Source organism: Oncorhynchus mykiss, chromosome 15 (assembly GCF_057628025.1).
Source record: "Oncorhynchus mykiss isolate SJ-2025 chromosome 15, ASM5762802v1, whole genome shotgun sequence".
NCBI classification, from domain to species: domain Eukaryota; kingdom Metazoa; phylum Chordata; class Actinopteri; order Salmoniformes; family Salmonidae; genus Oncorhynchus; species Oncorhynchus mykiss.
The window spans coordinates 60,257,490-60,284,480 of NC_143036.1; the positions used below are offsets into that span (position 1 = coordinate 60,257,490).

The following is a 26,991-nucleotide window of genomic DNA, read 5'->3' on the forward strand; positions in this document are numbered from 1 at the left end:
GATCTCAGTTCCTGCCTGTATGTCACAGGGCACATTACTCCTCATCACCCTTTCCCGTCAGCATAAAAGCCCCCCCCCCCGCCCCCCCCCCCCACCTCTCTATCATTCTATCATTCTCTCTCTCTCTCTCTCTCTCTCTCTCTCTCTCTCTCTCTCTCTCTGTGACTGTCCAACCTATGGGGCAATGACTGTACTGATTCGATCTTGTTTTTGATTATTTGTGTTGGTTGTTTGACATTTTTCTGCACTGTTAGGAGCTAGTAACACAAGCATTTCGCTGCACCCGCTATAACATCTGTGTATGCGACCAATAAACTTGGATTCTATTTTTATTTGGTTTACTATTAGGCTATTATATAATTGCAATAACAATAATCTTATTATAAATAAAGCCTCATAATTGTGTATAAATTACTGATAACAATAACAGCCATGACTTTCTGCGCGTCAACCAGGCTTTGATCATCCCATTTTTCTAAAGGACCATCTCCGTGTCAAATGCACACCGGGGAATTATCTCCAAGTGGATTGCCAGGAAGCTTCTTGATGTAAGAAATGCACGAAAATGACATTTCTTCTAAGTGCACGAGCAGCACTTGGCACAGGAACCTCTTAATTTAGCTTAAATGGAGTGGAGAGGCACTTTTTATTCGTGACTTTTTTGGTCCAAAGCACAGTTGACAAGGGATTATTGAGTGACATTGAGAAATATAGGCTATATTAAATTATGACTCATTTTGTAAACTATTGTGTTTCATTTTTCAGGCACTCACTTAAGTATTCGAACTTCGGTAAAAAAATAAATATAGGCTACATGTTTATCATGATAAAACATATATTAACCTATAGGCCTATGGACCAAGAGGTCAGTAGACACTGCATTGGTCCTATAATAGCAATACATGCACCTGCTCATCTCATTCCTGAGTCATGGTCATGTCGATGTTATAGCCCACACATGAGCTCATTTATGCGGGAAATAACTCACTATGTGAATATTTTGGAGACGTATACTATTATGTAGGCTAGCTTATATTATATGGGCCAGAACTTGTTATACGATTAATGGCTCATTGCTGTTTACCGAGCGCAGTGGACTTCCCCCTGCCCATAGTGACTGCGCATGGACTGGATCACGTGGGAGGTCCCTTTAAGTTTCCATTGAGAGGCTTGGCCATGTCACATGATGGACATGATATAATGAAACAGCAGGAAAACAGAGACGTAGTGTACCCTGAGCTGATAAAAAAATATACGCACTCATCTGCAATAGCACCCGCGCAATAGCCTCGGTGCAACTGGGGACCAAGTAGAGGACAGGGGCGGTCCAGAATACGTCCCCATCTGACGGGACATTCGCGATTGTACATGCAACTATTAAGCACTTTTTGAAGGGGAAGATCCCTTTTAAGTACGTGTTTATTCCATCCATCTACCTGGGAGTGGAATCGGTGCGCATCTCAGGTGAGTGAACTTATTTATATAATGTCCCAGATGGTTGATACGCAGCTGGGTAGAGACACTGTTTCTCTATGCTCTGCTCTGCCCATTTAATAATGGGAATTGATGGGAAATGATGTAAAATATATCACTAGCCACTTTAAATAATGCTACCTAATATAATGTTTACATACCCTACATTATTCATCTCATATGTATATACTGTACTCTATATCATCTACTGCATCTTTATGTAATACATGTATCACTAGCCACTTTAACTATGCCACTTTGTTTACATACTCATCTCATATGTATATACTGCACTCAATACCATCTACTGTATCTTGCCTATGCCGCTCTGTACCATCACTCATTCATATATCTTTATGTACATATTCTTTATCCCCTTACACTTGTGTCTATAAGGTAGTAGTTTTGGAATTGTTAGCTAGATTACTTGTTGGTTATTACTGCATTGTCGGAACTAGAAGCACAAGCATTTCGCTACACTCACATTAACATCTGCTAACCATGTGTATGTGACAAATAAAATTTGATTTGATTTGATTTCTGCGCGTTACCGCAGTTGCTTTCCGCGCGTTATTTAGGCTTTCTGGTGTTGACACAGCGGAGGAATCGCATTGTGTTCTGTTTTCTGTAAGTGCGTGAAACTAAAATTCGCCCCTGCTCTTGTGGCTGAGCAGATTTTTAAAAATTTTCTGCCAGATGGGTTTTTTCTCTATAGCTTTGCCAATGTCCGCATTCCAGTTTGTGTTGCGCAGATTGAAGTTGAAGTAAGCTCGACAACTGGGTCTTTGCTTTCTACACATTTGTTAGCCTATTGAATGTATGTTGTTTAAACAATAATGCCTAAAGTCGTCCACCTCACCCATATTTTGAAGGATGACACCGAAACAACACATAGACAGCTGTCCGGTCCAAGGCTAGAAAATACAAGCAATAAAATGTTTTGTTTAAACTAAAATTGAAGTCGCTACTATAGTCTGATTTTGCGTTGTCAAGACAGGTTATTTGGAGCTTGCGCTGATAGCGGAGAGGGCGGCATTTTCATAATTTGTGATGTTCAGATCTCTCCAATCGTCATCATTACGCAACATAAACAGAACATAACTACTCATCTTTATGAATTATAGCCTATTGTGATGTAACATATTGGGTAGCAAAATCATTCATAACCTGGTTAAAATGTATTTCTGTGAAATAATTGTAAAGTGATAGAATTAACCAAATACTAGGCTACAGCATTATGATTGGGGTAGCCTTTATATGTCCGATACATGGATACATTTCTACTGTCAAATCGGAAACTGCGTAGCTGTAGGACCGTCCGCCTTTGATTACATCCTATACCCCCCTGTTAGCCTACAGGTGGGGCCAAATCCTTTACCAACATGTTCTACGGTCCCTCTGTCGGACCAGAACGGGATGTTAGGGAAATGTGGCAATAACATGCGACGTCACTGCCTTGTACAGTAAGTATGTCGTAGTAGTGTCAGGGACAAATGCGCTTTCAAAACTGGTAGGAACTCGCAAATCTCTAAAGTTCATGATAACTGGGATTCGAAGAAAAAAAACGAACTCTGGCAGAAAGAAATCGTTTTGAAAGTTCATCCAACTCGGAATTCCATATTCCTAGACCTCCGACTTTCCGACCTGAATATTCTTTATTTTATTTAACTTTTATTTAACCAGGCAAGTCAGTTAAGAAAAAAAAAATATTTGCAATTTTTATTTATATTTATTTATTTCACCTTATTTCACCTTTATTTAAGCAAGTTGAGAACAAGTTCTCATTTACAACTGCGATCTGGCCAAGAAAAAGCAAAGCAGTTCGACACATATAACAACACAGAGTTACACATGGAGTAAAACAAACATACAGTCAATAATACAGTAGAAAAATAAGTCTATATACAATATGAGCAAATGAGGTGAGATAAGGGAGGTAAAGGCAATAAATAGGCCATGGTGGCGAAGTAAATACAATGTAGCAATTAAAACACTGGAATGGTAGATTTGACAGTAGATGAGTGTGCAAAGTAGAAATACTGGGGAGCAAAGGAACAAAATAAATAAATACAGTAGGGGAAGAGGTAGTTGTTTGGGCTATTTATAGATGGATATGTGCAGTGATCTGTGAGCTGCTCTGACAGCTGGTGCTTAAAGCTAGTGAGGGAGGTAAGTGTTTCCAGTTTCAGAGATTTTTGTAGTTTGTTCCAGTCATTGGCAGCAGAGAACTGGAAGGAGAGGCGGCAAGCAGAGATAAGGCAGGACTTTACCTAGCAGGGTCTTGTAGATGACCTGGAGCCAGTGGGTTTGGCGACGAGTATGAAGCGAGGGCCAGCCAACGAGAGCGTACAGGTCGCAGTGGTGGGTAGTATATGGGGCTTTGGTGACAAAACGGATGGCACTGTGATAGACTGCATCCAATTTGTTGAGTAGGGTGTTGGAGGCTATTCTGTAAATGACATCACCAAAGTCGAGGATCGGTAAGATGGTCAGTTTTACGAGGGTATGTTTGGCAGCATGAGTGAAGGATGCTTTGTTGCAAAATAGGAAGCCATTTCTAGATTTAATTTTGGATTGGAGATGTTTAATGTGAGTCTGGAAGGAGAGTTTATAGTCTAGCCAGACACCTAGGTATTTGTAGTTGTCCACATATTCTAAATCAGAACCGTCCAGAGTAGTGATGCTGGACGGGCGGGCAGGTGCAGGCAGCGATCGGTTGAAGAACATGCATTGAAGCTTGTCTAGAGGGTTGTTAACACAGTGTCCAAAAAAGGCCAGATGTATACAGAATGGTGTCGTCTGCTTAGAGGTGGATCAGAGACTCACCAGCAGCAAGAGCGACATCATTGATACATTCAGAGAAGAGAATCGACCCAAGAATTGAACCCTGTGGCACCCCCATAGAGACTGCCAGAGGCCCGGACAACAGGCCCTCAGATTTGACACACTGAACTCTGTCGGAGAAGTAGTTGGTGAACCAGGCGAGGCAATCATTTGAGAAACCAAGGCTGTTGAGTCTGCCGATGACAATGACAGCCTGCCAAAAGGCCTCCTGTGGTGATGGGGGCTGGGATTAAAATAAAATTCTATATATATATATATATATATATATATATATAGATGACAAAACACACATCACGATGAGAGACAACACAGCACTACATAAAGAGAGACATAAGACAACAACTTATCAAGGCAGCAACACATGACAACACAACATGACAACAACGTGGTACACAACATGGTAGCAGCACAAAACATGGTACAAACATTATTGGGCACAGACAACAGCACAAAGGGAAAGAAAGTAGAGACAACAATACATCACACAAAGCAGCCACAACTGTCAGTAAGAGTGTCCATGATTGAGTCTTTGAATAAAGAGATTGAGATAAAACTGTCCAGTTTGACTGTTTGTTGTGGCTCGTTCCAGTCGCTAGCTGCAGCGAACTGAAAAGACGATCAACCCAGGGATGCGTGTGCTCTGGGGACCTTTAACAGAATGTGACTGGAAAAATGGGTGTTGTATGTGGAGGATGAGGGCTGCACTAGATATCTCAAATAGGGAGGAGTGAGGCCTAAGAGGATTTTATAAATAAGCATCAACCAGTGGGTCTTGTGACACGTATACAGAGATGACCAGTTTACAGAGGAGTATAGAGTACAGTGATTGGTCCTATAAGGAGCATTGGGGGCAAATCTGATGTCCGAATAGTAAAGAACATCTAGCCGCGCGAGAGCGCCCTTACCTAACAATCTATTAATTATGTCTCCGTAATCTAGCATGGGTAGGATGGTCACTTGAATCAGGGTTAGTTTGGAAGCTGGGGTGAAAGAGGAGTGATTACGATAGAGGAAACCAAGTCTAGATTTAACTTTAGCCTGCAGCTTTGATATGTGATGAGAGAAGGACAGTGTACCATCTAGCCATACTCCCAAGTACGGCTAAAAGATGGCGCCAAAGAACATGGCTGACGTTTAACATTCTCCAAAACAATTGTGCTATTTTGTTATTTTTTTTGTGTTTTGTGTAACTTTAAAAAAAAATATGTATTTTGTACATAATGTTGCTGCTAGCGTCTTTTATGGCCGAAAATAACTTCTGGACATCAGAACAGTGATTACTTCCTTTAACAAGTCCAACGAAAAGAACATACTGCTTTCACTGGAACGGGCCCAGATCCCCGTAATTTGCTTGAAGAACAGACGCAGGAAAAGGGACCGCAGATCAGGCTGCCTTCTGAGAATCTGTAGGCGAGCGAGTAAGCTCCCACTGACATCCGTTCTTCTTGCTATGTTCAATCATTGGAAAATAAAATTGATGACCTACGATTTAAAATTATCCTACCAATGGGACATTAAAAACAGTGATATATCATGTTTCACTAAAGAGCTGGCAGGATTTTCCATGCACCGGCAGAACAGAGACTCTACCTCTGGTAACACCAGAGGTGGGTTGTGTGTTTGTTTGTCAATAACAGCTGGTGCGCGATGTCTAATATTGAAGAAATCTCGAGGTATTGCTCGCCTGAGGAAGAGTACCTTTATGACAAGCTGAAGACCACACTATCTAACAAGAGAGTTCTCATCTATATTATTCATAGCTATCTATTTACCACCACAGAACGAAAGTGGCACTAAGACTGCTCTCAACCAACTCTATAAGGCCATAAGCAAAGAAGAAAATGCTCACCCAGAAGCAGCGCTCCTAGTGGCCAGGGACTTTAATACAGGCAAATTTAAATCAGTTTTACCAAATTTCTACCAGCATGTTACATGTGCAACCAGAGGGGGAAAAAAATCCTAGACCACCTTTACTCCATACACTGAGATGCATACAAAGCTCTCCCTCGCCCTAAATTTGGCAAATCTGACCGTAATTCTATCCTCATGATTCCTGATTACAAGCAAAAACTAAAGCAGGGAGTACCAGTGACTTGCTCAATACGGAAGTGGTCAGATGACGCGGATGCTACGCTACAGTACTGTTTTGCTAGCACATACTGGAATATGTTCCGGGATTCATCCAATGACATTGAGGAGTACACCACCTCAGTCATCGGCTTCATCAATAAGTGCATCGACGACATCGTCCCCACAGTGACCGTACGTACATATTCCAACCAGAAGCCATGGATTACAGGCAACATCCGCATCGAGCTAAAGAATAGAGCTTCCGCTTTCAAGGAGCTAGAAACTAATCCGGACACTTATAAGAAATCCCGCTATGCCCTCAGATGAACCATCAAACAAGCAAAGCGTCAATACAGGATTAAGATTGAATCCTACTACACCAGCTCTGACGCTCGTCGGATGTGTCAGGACTTGAAAACTATTATGGACTACAAAGGGAAACCCAGACACGAGCTGTCCAGTGACGTGAGCCTACCAGACAAGCAAAATGTATTTTATGCTCGTTTTGAGGCAAGCAACACTGAGCATGCATGGGGCGGCAGGTAGCCTAGTGGTTAGTGCATTGGATTAGTAACCGAAAGGTTGCAATATCGAATCCCCGAGCTGACAAGGTAAAAATCTGTCGTTCTGCCCCTGAACAAGGCAGTTAACCCATTGTTCCTAGGCTGTCATTGAAAATAAGAATTTGTTCTCAACTGACTTGCCTAGTTTAATAAAGGTTAAAAAAAAATGCACGAGAGCACCAGCTGTTTTGGATGACTGATAACGCTCTCGGTAGCCGATGTGAACAAAACCTTTAAACAGGTCAACATTCACATAACCGCTGGGCCAGGCGAATTACCAGGATGTGTACTCAAAGCATGTGCGGACCAAGTGTCTTCACTGACATTTCCAACCTCTCCCTGACCGAGTCTGTAATACCTATATGTTTCAAGCAGACCACCATAGTCCCTGTGCCAAAGGAAGTGAAGGTAACCTGCCTAAATGATTACCGCCCCAAATCACTCAGGTCGGTAGCCCTGAAGTGCTTTGAAAGGCTGGTCATGGCGCACATCAACAGCATCCTCCCGGACAACCTAGACCCACTCCAATTCGCATACCGCCCCAACAGATCCATAGATAACGCAATCTCTATTGCACTCAACACTGCCCTTTCCCACCTGGACAAAAGGAACACCTACAGTGCCTTGCGAAAGTATTCGGCCCCCTTGAACTTTGCGACCTTTTGCCACATTTCAGGCTTCAAACATAAAGATATAAAACTGTATTTTTTTGTGAAGAATCAACAACAAGTGGGACACAATCATGAAGTGGAACGACATTTATTGGATATTTCAAACTTTTTTAACAAATCAAAAACTGAAAAATTGGGCGTGCAAAATTATTCAGCCCCTTTACTTTCAGTGCAGCAAACTCTCTCCAGAAGTTCAGTGAGGATCTCTGAATGATCCAATGTTGACCTAAATGACTAATGATGATAAATACAATCCACCTGTGTGTAATCAAGTCTCCGTATAAATGCACCTGCACTGTGATAGTCTCAGAGGTCCGTTAAAAGCGCAGAGAGCATCATGAAGAACAAGGAACACACCAGGCAGGTCCGAGATACTGTTGTGAAGAAGTTTAAAGCCGGATTTGGATACAAAAAGATTTCCCAAGCTTTAAACATCCCAAGGAGCACTGTGCAAGCGATAATATTGAAATGGAAGGAGTATCAGACCACTGCAAATCTACCAAGACCTGGCCGTCCCTCTAAACTTTCAGCTCATACAAGGAGAAGACTGATCAGAGATGCAGCCAAGAGGCCCATGATCACTCTGGATGAACTGCAGAGATCTACAGCTGAGGTGGGAGACTCTGTCCATAGGACAACAATCAGTCGTATATTGCGCAAATCTGGCCTTTATGGAAGAGTGGCAAGAAGAAAGCCATTTCTTAAAGATATCCATAAAAAGTGTTGTTTAAAGTTTGCCACAAGCCACCTGGGAGACACACCAAACATGTGGAAGAAGGTGCTCTGGTCAGATGAAACCAAAATGGAACTTTTTGGAAACAATGCAAAACGTTATGTTTGGCGTAAAAGCAACACAGCTCATCACCTTGAACACACCATCCCCACTGTCAAACATGGTGGTGGCAGCATCATGGTTTGGGCCTGCTTTTCTTCAGCAGGGACAGGGAAGATGGTTAAAATTGATGGGAAGATGGATGGAGCCAAATACAGGACCATTCTGGAAGAAAACCTGATGGAGTCTGCAAAAGACCTGAGACTGGGACGGAGATTTGTCTTCCAACAAGACAATGATCCAAAACATAAAGCAAAATCTACAATGGAATGGTTCAAAAATAAACATATCCAGGTGTTAGAATGGCCAAGTCAAAGTCCAGACCTGAATCCAATCGAGAATCTGTGGAAAGAACTGAAAACTGCTGTTCACAAATGCTCTCCATCCAACCTCACTGAGCTCGAGCTGTTTTGCAAGGAGGAATGGGAAAACATTTCAGTCTCTCGATGTGCAAAACTGATAGAGACATACCCCAAGCGACTTACAGCTGTAATCACAGCAAAAGGTGGCGCTACAAAGTATTAACTTAAGGGGGTTGAATAATTTTGCACGGCCAATCTTTCAGTTTTTGATTTGTTAAAAAAGTTTGAAATATCCAATAAATGTCGTTCCACTTCATGATTGTTTCCCACTTGTTGTTGATTCTTCACAAAAAAATACAGTTTTATATCTTTATGTTTGAAGCCTGAAATGTGGCAAAAGGTCGCAAAGTTCAAGGGGGCAGAATACTTTCGCAAGGCACTGTATGTGAGAATGCTGTTCATTGACTACAGTTCAGCGTTCAACACCATAATGCCCACAAAGCTCATCACTAAGCTAAGGACTCAGGGACTACAAACCTCCCCCTGCAACTGCATCCTGGACTTCCTGACGGACCGCCCCCAGGTGGTAAGAGTAGGCAACAACACGTCTGCCACGCTGATATTCAACAATGGGGTCCCTCAGGGGTGTGTACTTAGTCCCCTGCTGTTCTCCCACGACTGCGTGGCCAAACACAACTCCAACACCATCATTAAGTTTGCTGATGACACAAGTGGTAGGCCTGATCACCGACAACGATGAGATGGCCTATAGGGAGGAGGTCAGAGAACTGGCAGTGTGGTGTCAGGACAACAACCTCTCCCTCAATGTGATCAAGACAAAAGAGCTGATCGTGGACTACAGGAAAAAGGCCGTCCAAACAGGCCCCCATTAACATTGACGTGGCTGTAGTGGAGAGGGTCGAGAGTTTCAAGTTCCTTGGTGTCCACATCACCAACGAACTATCATGGTCCAAACATACCAATACAGTCGTGAAGAGGGCACGACAAAACCTTTTCCCCCTCAGGAGACTGAAAAGATTTGGCATGGGTCCCCAGATCCTCAAAAGGTTCTACAGCTGCACCATCGAGAGCATCCTCACCGGTTGCATCACTGCCTGGTATGGCAACTGCTTGGCATCTGACGGTAAGGCGCTACAGAGGGTAGTACGTACGGCCCAGTACATCACTGGAGCCAAACTTCCTGCCATCCAGGACCTATATAATAGGCGGTGTCAGAGGAAACTCCAGTCACCCAAGTTATAGACTGTTTTCTCTGCTACTTCACGGCAAGCGGTACCGTAGCGCCAAGACTAGGACCAAAAGGCTCCCCAACAGCTTCTACCCCCAAGCCATAAGACTGCTGAACAATTAATAAAATCACCATCGGACTATTAACATTGACCCCCGCCCCCCTTCCCTCCCTTTTGTACACTGCTGCTAATCGTTGTTCATTATCTATGAATAGTCACTTCACCCTACCTACATGTACAAATTACCTCAACTCACACCCCTGCACACTGACTCGGTACCGGTGACCCCTGCATATAGCCTCGTTATTGTTATTCTTATTGTGTTACTTTTTATTCTTATTTTTTACTTCAGTCTATTTGGTAAATATTTTCTTAACTCTTCTTGAACTGCACTGTTGGTTAAGGGCTTGTAAGTAAGCATTTCACGGTAAGGTCAACACTTGTTCTATACGGTGCATGTGACAAAGTTTGATTTGATAAGGTGACTACCTCAAGCTCTAAACTCTCAGAGGTAGTAATCACACCTGCGGGGAGAGGGGCATTCTTCTTACCAAACCACATGACCTTTGTTTTGGAGGTGTTCAGAACAAGGTTTTTGGTAGAGAAAGGTTGTTGGACACTAAGAAAGCTTTGTTGTAGAGCATTTAACACAATATCCGGGGAGCCTGCTGAGAATAAAACTATCATCTCCATATAAATGGATGAGAGAGCTTCCTACTGCCTGAGATATGTTGTTGATGTAAACTGAGAAGAGTGTGGAGCCTAGGATTGAGCTTTGGGGTACTTTGGGGTGTGCTCCCTCTCCGGCCTCTAGGTCACCAGGCTGCTCGTTATGGCACACATCGTTACGCGCATTATGACACTCACCTTGACTCATCACCTCCTTGATTACCTGCCCTATATATGTCACTCCCTTTGGATCCTTCCCCAAGTGTCATTGTCTCTGTTTCTTGTCTGTGCATTGTTCGTGTTACTTGTTTTGTTAATTTGTTTATTAAAAAAAACACTCCCTGAACTTGCTTCCCGACTTTCAGCGCACATCGTTACAGAATAATGCCTCACCAAAGGCCATTCTGAAGTGATATCGGGTCCGGGTGTCAAAACCGGAGCAACCCGGGTTTCCATACCTCAGCGGGTTCGATATGTTCCCGTGCCTCGACCGAGGCAACCGGGGAGGTCTCAGCCGGCTCATTTTCTCCTTTTAATGTGTTTCCTTTAATCTTGTGTTGGCCCTGCATTTAATTAATTCTGAGGGATTTTATTTTTGCTCCTCATGTCATTTTTCAACAAAGTGCCACATTGGCCTAAATTCTGGACCACAGCTCAATCTGATAATGAATAATCTAGCTATTGAGCAAGTTGAAGAGACTAAATTACTTGGTGTCACCTTGGATAGTAAACTGTCATGGTCAAAACATATTGGCTCAATTGTTGTGAAGATGGGGAGCGGTCTGTAATTGATGAAGAGATGCTCTGCTTTTTGACACCACACTCCACAAAGCAAGTCCTGCAGGCTCTAGTTTTTATCTTATCTTGATTATTGCACAGTCATATGGTCAGTTGCGGCAAAGAAGGACCTAGAAAAACTGCAGCTGTCCCAGAACAGAGCAGCACGTCTTGCTCTTCACTGTAATCAGAGGGCTAATATCAATACTATGCATGCCAGTCTTTCTTGGCTAAAAGTATACTGACTGCATCACTTCCTGTTTTTATAAGAAACGTGTTCAAAATTCAAAATTGTTTGCATAGTCAACATACACATAGAACTGACACACACACTTACCGTACCAGACATGCAACCAGGGGTCTTTTCACAGTCCCCAAATTCAAAAAAACGTACAGTATTATAAAGAGCCTTGATTCCATGGAACTCCCATCTCAGATTGCTCCAGTGAACAGCAAACCTGGTCTAAAAAAAACGAATAAAGCAACACGCCTCTCCCCTATTTGACCTAGATATTTTATGAGTCTGTACTGTATTGTACTGTACTGTACTGTACCGTTCCAGCCATTATTATGAGCCGTCCTCCCCTCAGCTGCCTCCATGGATGTACTGAAATGTAGGTTATGTGGGATGTGTAAAATGTATGTAGTTCTGTTCTTGTCTATTAATATTCTGTATTATGTCAGGTTTCATGTTTTATGTGGACCCCAGGAAGAGTACTTGCTACTATCAAAACAGCTAATGGGGATCCTAATATAAAACCCCAAATAAACAGTGGTCAACAACAATCAGAAGAAATGTGAATGAAGTATGTTTGAGTTTGAGCAGGATTGACATTCCAAAGCATTGAGTGAGATTGAGTGTGGGGATATTCTAACACCGATTTCACAGGAGAGGTTCAGGGATATAAGCAGTTGTTTCCTCTGGAGGGTGCATGACTTAGCTAAACTACGCGCTGCACTACACTACAGAGGAAGCAGCGAGATTAGTGACATGTTTAAAATGGCTAGAGTGTCACTCAAGTACTGTCACCCAAGTGTTTGTGTGTGTGTGTGTCTGGTGTACGTCCATGCTGAAACCGACATCGCAGTCTGCGTCACAGGCCATGTATGAAGTCCAGTGTTGACAGTCTCCCTGTTACTGTCCAAATGGGTCTGTTCTTGTCCATTACAACAGACGATTTCATTGAATGATATGTTGTTGTGTTTGTCTTTTAAAGCCACAGCTGTATTTAAAGTTGAAGCACGCAGACAGCTCCTGCGTCTTGGTAATTTGCAGCAGACTGCAATTTAATTCCTTTCCTCTTTCCCCTCCCTCTCTTCCTCCCTCTCCATACGCCATCACTGCTGGTGAGTCAACAGTAGCATGTTACTTGAAAACACTTGGATTGCAGACTGATTTGAGTACAGAGATCACTGAGGTTGGTGGTTTCGCTGTGTGTGGGATGTATTGAATTATTGCATTTCCTCAGGCAGGTGTGTTGTAGTCAGAGTGTTTGTGTGTGTTTCTAGTTATACATATCTCTCTGTTTGTATCTGTGTGCCTGTGAGTGGGAGACAGATGGTTTTTAAACCAGCTGTTAAAGTTTTATTTCCGCTTGGTGCTTGTGGTTGTGATTAACAACTCCCTTGTGACTTGTGTGTGCGACTGTGTGTGTGTGTGTGTGTGTGTGTGTGTGTGTGTGTGTGTGCACTCATGCAAATGAGCATGGATGGACTAGGAGAGGAAGTGACGCAGGAAGCAGCAGAAGAACGAGCTGCAGACATTAGGATACACTGCTGCAGAGAAACGGAGGGAGAAAGAGGGAGACAGGTGGAGAGAGAAACTAGCTGTACGTGCAGCACTGCTGAAATGCTCCATCATTTGCTCACAAGAAACAGACGAAGACAAGTTTAGTGTCTGTTTGAGTGCGTGTCTGTTTGAGTGTGTGACTGTGCATGTGTGTATGCGTTTGATAACAAGATGTTAACGTGGCATGGCATTTGTTTCACCAGAGCCCTCCCGGTTTCTGCTCTCAGCAAACTCTACTGTTGCCAGAGCTATAACAGCTCTAACACAGTTCTAAGTCTCTCTTGAACACTGATCTAGACTGTTCTAGAATGGAAGGGTTTTAGCCCTGAGGTGAGCAGCAGGCTCTAGTCTTGAGCAGGTTGATTCCAGAGCCGAGCAGTCTGGTGGATAGGTATGCATTGTCAGTGTGTCTGGGCTGGCAGAGTTGGCACAGGGGTGGCCTGGGGAGGGTGTGAAATGAAACCTCAGTAGGGTACTGGCAAACAAGGGGAAAACTCCTGCCCACACCTTTATTTTATGAAAATTAGACGTCTACAAATTGCCTTTATAGATCTCCCTTCCTTTACATTCCATATCAGTTATTTATCATTCTGACAATAACTGCAGTTGCATTAGGGTCTTTGTCAGCGGGTAAATGTTATGTGAAAATTATAAAACAACTCTGGCAAGGCTGTCTGAATGTGTGGGCTCGCCAATTAAGCATACTGGAATTTGGATGAGAGAGGGAGGGAGAGGGAGAAAGAGACCGAGAGATGAATAAAGAGAGGTGAAAGAAAGAGCGAGCGAATGAGTGAGAGGGTTGGTTGTCAAGCTGACCGGCAGAGGGGTGGTTTGGGTAGCGACTGAGATGCATTTTCACACAGCAATCACATGAGCTGTACTTGGCAGCCACTATTTGCTTTGATTCTGTCCGGGAGAACAAGACGTTCTCATTCCGGAACCCATCCCGGATCCTGGCCTGCCATGAGGAAGTGGAGCAGTCGTCAAAAGAGAGAGCCAGAGAAAGCATGGAGCCTCATTCAACCCAGAATGCGAGTTAGAGGGGAAGTGCAGAATGCTACGGCTAGCTAAGTAGGCCACAGGCACAGCGACTGTCACATGAACGCTGCTGCAGCGTTAGCCATTCTCTAGTGTATGTGTTACCACAGAGTGGAAGAGAATGTGTCATCATTTACTGTACATTAGACCTAATGGGGTTGGCTATATATGGAAAAGCAGGGCAGTGACTAGCTACGTCAGAGCTTCCAATATCCTGTGAAAGACAAATATCGACAGTCAAACTTTGGTTATTTGATTTTTAAAAAGCAAAGGAAAATTCAGATGTTTCCTTGACGACCCCCCCCATGACCACATGACCATTGGATCTCAATAACCACTACACAGAAGTGGACGTACTATTGTTTCCTTAAAGAGGAAATCCACAGTAGGGGAAACGGTGCCGCCACCCACGGCTTTTTGTTTTTTTTTTGTTGTCAAAGCAGAGCTGGGAAGCATCATGGTAAAAGGATTGCAGTTTTAAACACAGGTTGATGATCTCTCTAACTCACCTAGTTAAAATACAGAAAAATCCCTGAGAAGAAATCAAATGTTAAGGGATTGTGTCCAGTCAGAGAGGAAGAGGCTCCGTTCCCATCAAAATCTGTCTACGTGAGAATACAGCAATAAGCAGACCAAGTGGGGATTTCTTGTATAGAGGTCTATGAGAGAGGGTTGGATTTGGTCAATAAAATGTTGTATTGTTAATTTGCTAAGTGAGACTTATTTAATCCAATAAAAGTTTTTGTAATGTTAAGGTTGTTCCGAATGTATTGATATACACTGAGTGTACAAAACACTAATATTGAGTTGCACCCCCTTTTGCCCTCACAATTTGTCGGGGCATGGACTCTACAAGGTATCGAAAGCGTTCCACAGGGATGCTGGCCCATGTTGACTCCCATGCTTCCCAAAGTTGTGTCAAGTTGGCTGGATGTCCTTTGGGTGGTGGACCATTCTTGATACACACAGGAAACTGATGAGCGTGAAAAACCCAGCAGCGTTGCAGTTCTTGACACACTCAAACTGGTGCACCTGGAACCTACAACCATACCCTGTTCAAAGGCACTTAAATATTTTGTCTTGTCAATTAACCCTCTGAATGGCACATATTCCATGTCTCAATTGTCTCAAGGCTTAAAAATCTTTCTTTGACCTGTCTCCTCCCCTTTGTCTACATTGATTTGAAGTGACATCAGTAAGGGATCATAGCTTTCACCTGGTCAGTCTATGTCATTGAAAAAGCGGGTTTTACTGATGTTTTGTACACTCAAATATTTGATATTGGAGTTGTCTTTTGTTCACACGAGTGTCTGGCCAAACAATGTGCTAGAATGTTCCCACCTGATCTCACCTCCTCCCACCTACCTTTCTGACAACGACTTACATTGTTAGGGGAGAGACAAGACCATTTTGACATTATATAGATTATCTCTGGTCCAGTTGTTATCTGAAGTCACAGGAAATGAGGTCATCACTTCACTCTAGCCTGGTGGTGAAATAGTGCTCCCTGCTCTAATTTTCAGCTATCCCTCACCACCCTGACACTCTCTCACCCATCAACAAGTCACACCACTACTGTAAGGAAGATAGCACTATCCCTCTCTTCTGTGAGGATTTAACATCCAGAGGTAGAGAGAAAGAGAGAGAGAGAGACACACACACACACACACACACACACACACACACACAGAGGGAGAGCGAGGGAACAGGAAAGAGACAGAGCACAACCAAATAAAGCAACAAATTGATGGAAGCCCATTTTGGGGCCCCTGCTGTCAACAGACAGGGCTTGTATTTGCATTTATTCCCTGTTCTGTCTCTGTGAGCACCCGTCTCTTGAGTGCTACTGCTGCTGCTGGTAGATTGACCCCCAGGCTGTCATCTGTCTTTGTCTGACTGGAGGAGGCCTCTCTCTCTCTCTTTCTGATTCTCTCTCTCTGATTCTCTCTCTCTCTGATTCGCTCGCTCTCACTCTCGTTCTCTCTCCACGGAGCTGTGTCGTCTCCCAGTGACTACATGAAACGTGATGACTGTGGAGGACTTTGGTTCTCAGTATGAGATGGAAACAGGGTTACATGGGGATAGAAACTGGTACACTGAGGATTAGGATTCCCAGGAATATGTATTAAACTCTTGTTCTGGACTAATTGATGGTGATAGTTGGTCTCTCACACACACACAAACACACTCACACATTTCCTCAAACCCAGGATCATTACATTCGTCCCACCCATTTCCAGGCGTAACTGGCCTAGATTGGTGAGTGACTGGCCTAGATTGATGAAAATGGACCTGGAACACTTACCGTTTTAAGACTTTCCTCTGCTTCTACCCAAGCAAGGTTTTCCAAAAAGTTCCACTGAGTCTAACCATAAGTGCTATGTGCAAGTCTATGAAATTATATTTGGCTTAGCTTTACAAGGTTGTTTGATGTTTTGTGCCAAATATATAATGTGGGTGTAACGGCCGTCGTTGGTGGAAGAAGAGGAGGACCAAGGTGCAGCGTGATATGTGTCCATATTTATTAAATGAACACAGAAATAACAAAACTAACAAAGAGAACACCCGAAAACAGTACTGGCTGGTGCAGACACAAAACAGAAAATAATCACCCACAAAACACAGGTGAAAAAAGGCTACCTAAGTATGATTCTCAATCAGAGACAACTAACGACACCTGCCTCTGATTGAGAACCATACCAGGCCAAACGCAAAACACAACATAGAAAAACGAACATAGACAACCCACCCAACTCACGCCTTGACCATACTAAAACAAAGACATAATAAAAGAACTAAGGTCAGAACGTGACAGTGGGATACAGGATCACTTTTGTGCATATGCAGTACCAGTCAAAAGTTTGGACACCTACTCATTCCAGTATTTTACTTTATTTGTACTATTTTCTACATTGTAGAATAATAGTGAAGACATCAAAGCTATGAAATTAAACATGGAATCATGTAGTAACTAAAGAAAGTGCTAAACAAATCAAAATATATTTCAGATTCTTCAAAGTTGCCACCCTTTGCCTTGATGACAGCTTTGCACACTCTTGGCATTCTCTCAAGTCACCTGGAATGCATTTCAATTAACAGGTGTGCCTTGTTAAAAGTTCATTTGTCGAATTTCTTTCCTTCTTAATGCGTTTGAGCCATTCAGTTGTGTTGTGACAAGGTAGGGTTGGTATACAGAAGATAGCCCTATTTGGTAAAAAACAAGTCCATATTATGGCAATAACCTGCTCAAACAAGCTAAGAGAAATGACAGTCCATCATTACTATAAGACATGAAGGTCAGTCAATCTGCAAAATGTCAAGAACTTTGAAAGTTTCTTCAAGTGTAGTCGCAAAAAACATCAAACACTGTAATGAAACTGGCTCTCGTGAGGACCGCCACAGGAAAGAAAGACCCAGAGTTACCTCTTCTGCAGAGGAGAAGTTCATTAGAATTACCAGCCTCAGAAATTGCAGCCCAAATAAATGCTTCAGAGAGTTTAAGTAACAGACACATGTAAGTGGTATTTGACCAAGAAGGAGAGTGATTGAGTGACCAGGAAAGCCGTCAACAAGTGCTCAGCATATGTGGGAACTCTTTCAAGACTGTTGGAAATCATTACAGGTGAAGCTGGTTAAGGGTGTGCAAAGGTGTCATGAAGGCAAAGGGTGTCTTTGAAGAATCTAAAATCTAAAATATATTTTGATTTGTTTAACAGTTTTTTGGTTACTACATGATTCCATGTGTTATTTCATAGTTTTGATGTCTTCACTATTATTCTACAATGCAGAAAATAGTGAAAATCAACAAAAACCCTTGAATGAGTACGTGTGTCCAAATGTTTGACTGGTACTGTACATTTTCTATATGTTTTATGTGGAATGAAGAGCTGATTATATTCTATAGGTTGTATCTCTATGGCACTGACTGTGCTGCTTCCAGACTTTTCTTTAGCTCAAGGCCTTTGCTTTGACTCCACAGCAACCAGCGCCAGACACGTGGGCAGCTGGCTGGAAAACAGAGTCAGAGCAGCTCAACGTCACACACACCCACACACACACGCACACAAATGTACATAGACACGTGTATATGCAATAAACATTATATTACCAATGTATAACAGTATGTGTGGACAAAAACATGTCACATGTCATGTCACGCACAAAGTAATGTCACATGCTATGTTTACACTGTGCCTGTACCTGTGTGGGTGGAGGAGGAAGTTATTTGTGACTTTGTTCCTGGTGTTGTCATGCCCTTGTTGTCATGCCCCACTGGCCTCCACTGAGCTGGATCATGATAGAGCCGGGGGCAGACCTCGAGCACTCTGGGACAGACTTATCACCCTCACCACTCACAATGTCATCTATCTATCTATCTATCTATCTATCTATCTATCTATCTATCTATCTATCTATCTATCTGTCTATCTGTCTGTCTGTGTTTGTGTGTGTGTGCATCGTCCAATAGATGAGTATCACACATGCATAAACACAAACTGACACACACACACTCTCTCTCTCTCACATCCCCCTCTTTTCTTTAACACTTTCCCAAAGGGATGTCTGGTATACATTTATGTCAAAATTCAAAAATGATCAAAATTCATCATGCTTGACACTGGCAGTAATAGTGGTGTCATGGTTACTGCTGAGCAGAAGAATAAAACACAACACACATTGTTGCCCTGATCATACTTAAGAGCCAAGGCCATATTTCTTATATTATTTATCAGTAATGTTGACGCTTAATTTTATATTTTATATATATGTGTTACTGCGTCATGCATGGTGTTTACTGAATGTGTTCATGCATAATTTAATAGGTAATTTGGCAGTTGTACACTTTGCCTCCACTAGGTGTCCCTACCACCTCAGCACTGATGCACTTTCTGTTAATCTAGTTTGCTCCGAAATACCGGCGCTGTGGTTCATAACATGTACAAAACATGATTTTACATAGTGAGTTAAAGAGGTTAGTGCTACTGATCCTCACTTTCTTCAGGTTTCACCCTCCTACTGCCCTGTGTGTGTTCAAAGGAGCACAACACAGACACTCACCATAGAGCCCCACAGTGGGGGTGTCATAATAGCCAGAAAACCTAGCGGTCAAACATGAAAATGGTTCCAAATGTTATTCCACCATTCATCTTTCTCATAGTGGATTTTAGAAACACTTGAAATAAGGGCTGTGTTTCGTGCAGGCTTACCGTGATGTGTTGATAACTATGTAAATCTCTCTCGGACAAGGTGACTTATATTCAGCTCTATTTACTCTCAGATTCAAAAATGATAATTAGCATCAAAGTAGACATCATGCAAGACTACAAATCCCTGCAAGCTCCCGCATGTCATGTCTAGCTTACACGTTTGCTAACAGATATTGTGTCAATTTAAAACTTGCACAAAACAGTTCACAGAATTGTCCATTTAAAGAAATGTAGTCAATTTATTCATTACTACATTCAGCTAACATTAGATAGTTAATCCAGAGATTCTTAACTTTGCCTTAATCCGGTATTCTCGTCCAGATCAAGATGACATTTGTAGTTCTTTATGATAGCCACATTAGCAGATAATAAGCATTTCATTTGGGGGGAGGGGGGGATATAGGTGAATATATTGATAAAAGTCACCTTGTTCTAGGGAGATTTACACGATTATCAAAACGTCATGCCAGAGTAAGCATACACGAAACACAGCCCTTATTTTAAATGTTTCTAAAATTACCTATGGGAAAATGAATGGTGGAAAAAAGATTGGAACCATTTCCCTGTTTGACTGCTAGGTTTTATGGGTATTATGAATCATACTGTGGTACTCTATAGACTTGCAGATTTACCTGGAACTCTACTGTTTTGTGTGTATGTGTCCACTGTCTTGCTGTGATGATAAATGGGGATGAGTGTTTTTCTTTGCCCCCCGTGAGGGGTCCTGCATTGAAATCAGTGCAAAGTACGTCTGTGGGAGTGGTACATTGCATCGAAGTGTCCTCTCTTACACACACACGCACACACACACACACACACACACACACACACACACACACACACACACACACAAACCACATGTTTGTTTTACTATCCTTGTGGGGACCAAACAGTTGATTCCCATTCGAAATCAGATTTTCCCTAACCCCCAAACCTAACCTTAACCTCTAACCCTAACTCCTAACCCAAATTGTAACCCTAAACCTAACCTCTACGCCTAAAATGTCATTTTTCCTTGTGGGGACTGGCGAAATGTCCCCACTTGTCCGAATGTTCCTTGTTTTACTATCCTTGTGGGGAATACTGTCCTTGTGAGGACTTCTGGTTCCCACAAGGACAATAAAACTAAAAACACACACACGTGGAGGGTGCTGCCCTCAGATCCACTAATGGCATTAGTCAGACCTCACCAAAGGAGCATAGCTGCTGTTCATTTCAATTAAGAGCATGTCAAGACCAAGTCCCACACGGCACTGGAGTGAGCTCTGCCTAATTTAGCTCATTTCTTATTTATGAGAGAGAATGCAAGTAATACATAAACATTCTGTTCTCTCGCTCGCTCTCTCTCTCTCTTTCGCGCTCTCTCTGAATGTTAAATCCTCACACAAGAGAGGAATAGTGCTATCTTCCTTACAGTAGTGGTGTGACTTGTTGATGGGTGAGAGAGTGTCAGGATGATGAGGGATAGCTGAAAATTAGAGCAGGGAGCAGCAGACACTGTTCCACCACCAGGCTAGAGTGAAGTGATGACCTCATTTCCTGTGACTTCAGAGAAGAGCTGGACAAGAGATAATCTATATAATGTCGAAATGCTCTTGTCTCTGCCCTAACAGTGGAAGTCGTTGTCGTAAAGACGGAAAGGCAGATGGGAGGAGGTGAGATCAGGTGGGAACATTCTAGCAGTAGACTAGCACATTGTTAGGGCAGATAATCGTGTGAACAACAGACACAACTCCGATATCAAATATTTTTTTGAAAGTTGCCGAGATGCCACGTGTGTTCACTTACACTGATTGTACAGAACATCAGTAACACCTGCTCTTTCAATGACATAGACTGACCAGGTGAATCCAGGTGAAAGCTATGACCCCTTACTGATGTCACTTCAAATCAATGTAGACAAAGGGGAGGAGACAGGTCAAAGAAAGATTTTTAAGCCTTGAGACAATTGAGACATGAATTGTGTATGTGTGCCATTCAGAGGATGAATGGGGAAGACAAAATATTGAAGTGCCTTTGAACGGGGTATAGTAGTAGGTGCCAGGTGCACCGATTTGAGTGTGTCAAGAACTGCAACGCTGCTGAGATTTTCAAGCACAACAGTTTCCTGTGTGCATCAAGAATGGTCCACCACCCAAAGGACATCCAGCCTGTGGGAAGCACTGGAGTCAACATGGGCCAGCATCCCTGTGGAACGCTTTCAACACTTTGTAGAGGCCATGCCCCGACGAATTGGGTCTGTGATGAGGGCAAAAGGTGTGTAACTCAATATTAGGAAGGTGTTCCTAATGTTTTGTACACTCTGTGTATATCAATTCATTCAGAACAACCTTAACATTAGGAAACTTATATTCGATTAAATAAGCCTCACTTAGCAAATTAGCAGTACAACATTTTATTGACCAAATCCAACACTCTCTCATAGACCTCTTTATAAAAAATCCCCACTTGGTCTGATTATTGCTTTTGATGGGAGTGGAGCCTCTTGCTTCGGTTTTTCCTCTCTGACTGGTCACAATCCCGTATCATTTGACTTCATCTCAAGGTTTTTCTTTAACTAGTTGAGTTTGAGATCATCCAAATAGCTTCAGGACTAGTGTTTAAAGCTGGAATCCTTCATGGTGAAACTGCCACATCCATTTGCAATATTACAATAACAAATAAGTTACTGCAAACATCCAACGCTGTTTTTTTCCCCTCTGACATCATTGCAGGCGTGACAGAACAGCAGCATATGTAATGCGACAATGAGACAATGTACTGTAATAAAGCTTCTACCTCTCTTGTCTTTACGACCTGTGCTGTGCTGCTGCTCTCACTGTGACTAGGCCTGTTGATATAGTACACCACCAACCCTGCTCTACAAATACAGCCCAGACTCAACACTGGGGAGGCATTTCGGTGGGTGATATGTAAATAAGCTTTTCCCCTTCCCACTCTGTTACCTGATGTTGGGTTTCCGAACTGATCCAGGGACAATGTTGTATTTTTTTTCTGCTCATAGTACAGTTGCAGTAGGTTCAAAATGCAGTCACTTCCTCATACCATCAGAGTAGAGTAACTTATTAGCTGAAGAGCCTTAGTCATTATGACGCTGCGTCTGTGTGTGGGTGCTCATGTTTGTCCTATTTCACACATGTACAAGTGTGTATTAATGTAGTGTGTGTGGAGGGGGTTGCAGACTCCCGCAGACTCCCGTTTATGTGGAACAGTATAGATTTGAAAAGCCATGTATTTTCCGGTCATACTTCCTTCCTCCAGTAATTTATTAAATCAATCAACTTCGTTGTGGCGGGGCAGGGTTTATATTTGCCTATGAATAAGGGGTTCATCTGACAATGATACACATATGATTTGCTGAGGAACATATATTTGTGTTGGGTATCGCATGCGTCATTGGCTGATTTTCTTCAGGTCTCACTCTCTGATTGGTTCTAAGACTCCGTCTTCAGCTGCATAAATGCTGACGGTCTTCTGACGGAAGCCTGTGATTGGCTGAGAGCCACAGGTCATCCATTCTAACAGGAAGGGACTGGACTTTGCACAACGTGTTTCCATAGCAACTGCGTAGAGGTCAGTTGCTGGAAAAGCATGCATGACTCCTTTTGTAATAAAACTCTCTTTACAGTGTTTTTCTATCTATCTCTTCACTCGCTATTTATTTTCCTCTCCCTCTCTGTCCTCAGAGCAACAGCAAACATGCCTAAACTAATACAGTCGAACAAAACGGAGAGAGAGAGAGAGAGAGAGAGAGAGAGAGAGAGAGAGAGAGAGAGAGAGAGAGAGAGAGAGAGAGAGAGAGAGAGAGAGAGAGAGAGAGAGAGAGAGAGAGAGAGAGAGAGAGAGAGAGAGAGAGAGAGAGAGAGAGAGAGAGAGAGAGAGAGAGAGAGAGAGAGAGAGAGAGAGAGAGAGAGAGAGAGAGAGAGTTTGTGTTTATGCATGTGTAATACTCATCTATTGGACGATGCACACACACAGACAGATAGATAGGCAGATAGATAGATAGATAGATGACATTGTGAGTGGTGAGAGAATATCATCATTTGGGCAAAAGACTGTCCTCTCCTTGACTCCTCCTTTCTCTTACCTCTGTGACCCGGAAACCGTTAAGTGGGGGGTGTCAAACCTTTAGTAGGTGAAAGAAGGAGGCTGCTGATTAACTGCTTCAACAGAAAATGCTCAAGAGTATCCTTGCAGCAGGTCGTGTGGAGGTGTTTTATAATTTGCTACACCCCCTTTGAATCAGCTGTTGTTTTCTAGAAAGAGAAAAGCAATCACACATTTAAAAACTATTTGCTACTTATCCTTTTATCTAAAAAATGTAAAACTAGCCGTTATTCAATTATGTAATGTAATTTGCGTGAAGACGCGCGAGTGGAAGAGTGTCTCATTTCATGCAAGCACATTTGTTTCCACATTTCCTCGCCTCCCCTCCCATCTTCTCCTCGATTACCTTTGAACTTGTTCAAAAAGAGGCGGGAGAGAATGGAGGACGGAGGAGTTAGATAAACCAATTGACAATCTCCCTGAGAGGGAGACTGAGAAAGTGATTGAGTGAAAAGGAGAGTGGGAGAACCGAAAACAGGGCGGGAAAGAGAGATGCACATAAAAAGCGAGAGAAAATGAGCCAGGCTTGGCAAACAGAGTGAAGAGGGGAGGCTTTACAAGAGAGGAAATTCCAAAATGATGGCCGTCTTCTCCATTTTACTGGCTTGATCCCAGGGATGTATACCCTGACCTCGTCTTCATGGCCTATTATTGTGTCCTTGACCCATTGTACAGTGGGAATGTTTAAGCACTGGAAGTAAAACCAGGTCACAAAGTAGTAGCAGTGCAGTGTTGTGTGCTGACACTTTGTACTGCACTGTGACCTCCTAAGCCAGAAGAACCATTCATACCCGTTTGTTAGTGTTGACCATTTTCTGGAACTTACTATAGCAAAAAAAAGCATTTGTTTCCACTGTGTTCCCAATGTGTTCACAGTTTAATCCTTGGCTATGAAAAAAGAATGGAAAGTTTTCAAACAGGGAAACTCATGAGAGAGAGGGAGATAAGGCGAGAGGGAATGGAAAAAGTGGCAGGCTGGTATTTGCATTTGTTTACGGCTTGTGATCATTTTAAACCTTTAAATGATTCACTGTTGTCAATGTTTGAGGTGGTTTCTTGAAATGAACCCTCAAATGGGTGGGGATGATGCTACATCTCCAGCGAGTAAGCAGTAGAGCAGACGTCACAACAAAGGTGATAACTAAAAGGAGATGTGTGCCGCCTGCCTGACGAAGAGCAGCTTGGGTCGGAACAGACTGTGCCACTGTACTCGTCTGCTGCTGTGTTTGATATGACCATTAGGGATCTGTTTCTCCTAAACACTACGTTTTTACACAGTCTTACACCGCAACAGATTCTTTCTACTTTGCAAAGACCAGGTGGGGACGTTTTCAATGACGACATGAGAGTTTTGTCTACAAAAGAACCAGCGTGACAGACACAGAGAGGCTGACATGTTGACTATTTCGGTAGCCGTGTTTCCTGTCTCTTGTGTTCGGTGGTGTTTGTGTGTAGAAGGTCTTTAGACATGTTCTGTTATTGTCAAAGGGAGCAAAGGTAACCATCTTATTCACCAATATACTCCCCCCCCCCCGCCTCTTCTGCCTCCACTCACCACCATGCAAGATCATTGCTCAAGCTTGTTATTTTACTGCATGTGTCATCAATGGACCTTTTCTATTCTCTATCCCTCCTCTCTCCCCCCTTTCACTCTGCCTCCTAAAGAGACGTTCCTCCTTTCTCTGCCTCTCTCTCTCTGTTTCTCTCGCTCTCTGTGGTCAGTTTCCTGTTTGTATGTTTGTCAGTTAGTCTCTGTTTCAGAATGACCAATTTGCGCTGAGAGCCAGTCGTCCATTCTATTTCCTGGAAGAGAGGCTTATGTTGTCTCATAGGAACGGGGGATTTTCTCCACACAACAATCAGCCAGTACATAATCCAATTCTAATTACTGATAGAGGCACTGTGACATACTGAATCATAGCTGGAGTACTGTAGTGACTGGTATGAATGGACAGAGGTGACTATGTTCACTGTGGTTATACAAGGCCTTTTGGATGATTGTGGTGTGTGCGTGTGGTGCTCCTCTTTTCCATGTGTTGGTTTGTGCCATAAACCATATATACACTATACAGTATATACAAAAGTATGTCTACACTCCTTCAAATTAGTGGATTCCTCTACTTCATCCACACACATTATTGACAGGTGTATAAAATCGACCACACAGCCATGCAATCTCAATAGACAAACATTGGCAGTAGAATGGCCACACTGAAGAGCTCAGTGACTTTCAACGTGGTATCCACCTTTCCAACAAGTCAGTTCGTCACATTTCTGCCCTGCTAGAGCTGCCCCGGTCTACAGTAAAGGCTATTATTGTGAAGTGGAAATGTCTAGGAGCAACAACAGCTCAGCCGCGAAGTGGTAGGCCACACAAGCTCACAGAACGGGACCGCAGAGTGCTGAAGCGTGTAACGTGTGTAAATCGTCTGTCCTCAGTTTCAACACTCACTACCAAGTTCCAAACTGCCCCTTGGAAGCAACGTCAGCACAATAACTGTTCGTCGGGAGCTTCATGAAATGGGTTTCCATGGCTGAGCAGCCGCACACAAGCCTAAGATCACCATGCGCAATGCCAAGCATCGGCTGGAGTGTAAAGCTCGCCGCCATTGGACTCTGGAGTAGTGGAAACGCTTTCTTTGGAATGATGAATCACGCTTCACCATCTGGCGGTCTGATGGATGAATCTGTGTTTGGCGGATGCCAGGAGAACGATACCTGCCCCAATGCATAGTGCCAACTGTAATGTTTGGTGGAGGAGGAATAATGGTCTGGGACTGTTTTTCATGGTTCGAACTATGCCCCTTAGTTCCAGTGAAGTGATTTTAACGCTACAGCATACATTCTAGATGATTCTGTGCTTCCAACTTTGTGACAACAGTTTGGTGAAGGCCCTTTCGTGTTTCAGCATGACAATGCCCCCGTGCACAAACTGAGCTCCATGATTTGTCGAGATCTGTATGGAAGAACTTGACTAGCCTGCACAGAGCCCTGACCTCAACCCCATCGAATACCTTTGGGATAAATTGAAACACCGTCTGCGAGCCAAGCCTAATCACCAAACATCAATGCCAGACCCCACTAATGCTCTTGTGGCTGAATAGAAGCAAGTCCCGGCAGCAATTGTCCAACATCTAGTGGAAAGCTTTCCCAGAACAGTGGAGGCTGTTCTAGCAGCAAAGGGGGGACCAACTCCATATTAATGCCAATGATTTTGGAATGAGATGTTCAAAGAGCAGGTGTCCACATACTTTTGGTCATGAGGTGTAGGTTAATGGCTCCTGTGCCTCTTAGCAGGAAAAGGCTGTCACCTTGGTGATACGTTGGGTTCATTCCTGGAAAGAAATGTGGCGGTCTGACATCCCCAGAGTGGGAGAGGCAGAGAGCGGCAGGTAGCCT

The 26,991-nt window shown here is 43.1% G+C and overlaps 1 long non-coding RNA gene across 2 annotated transcripts in view; it reads left to right on the top strand.

The window, feature by feature from the left end:
- The first annotated feature begins 1,197 nt into the window (after positions 1 to 1,197).
- Positions 1,198 to 26,991, top strand: part of LOC110490373 (uncharacterized) — a 57,946-nt gene continuing 32,152 nt past the window's right edge. Inside the window, exon 1 of one of the 2 annotated variants that reach the window (XR_016486807.1) lies at positions 1,198 to 1,464. This is a non-coding gene — a long non-coding RNA (uncharacterized LOC110490373). The remainder of the gene's footprint in view (positions 1,465 to 26,991) is intronic. The other variant, XR_016486806.1, reaches the window with a different exon arrangement.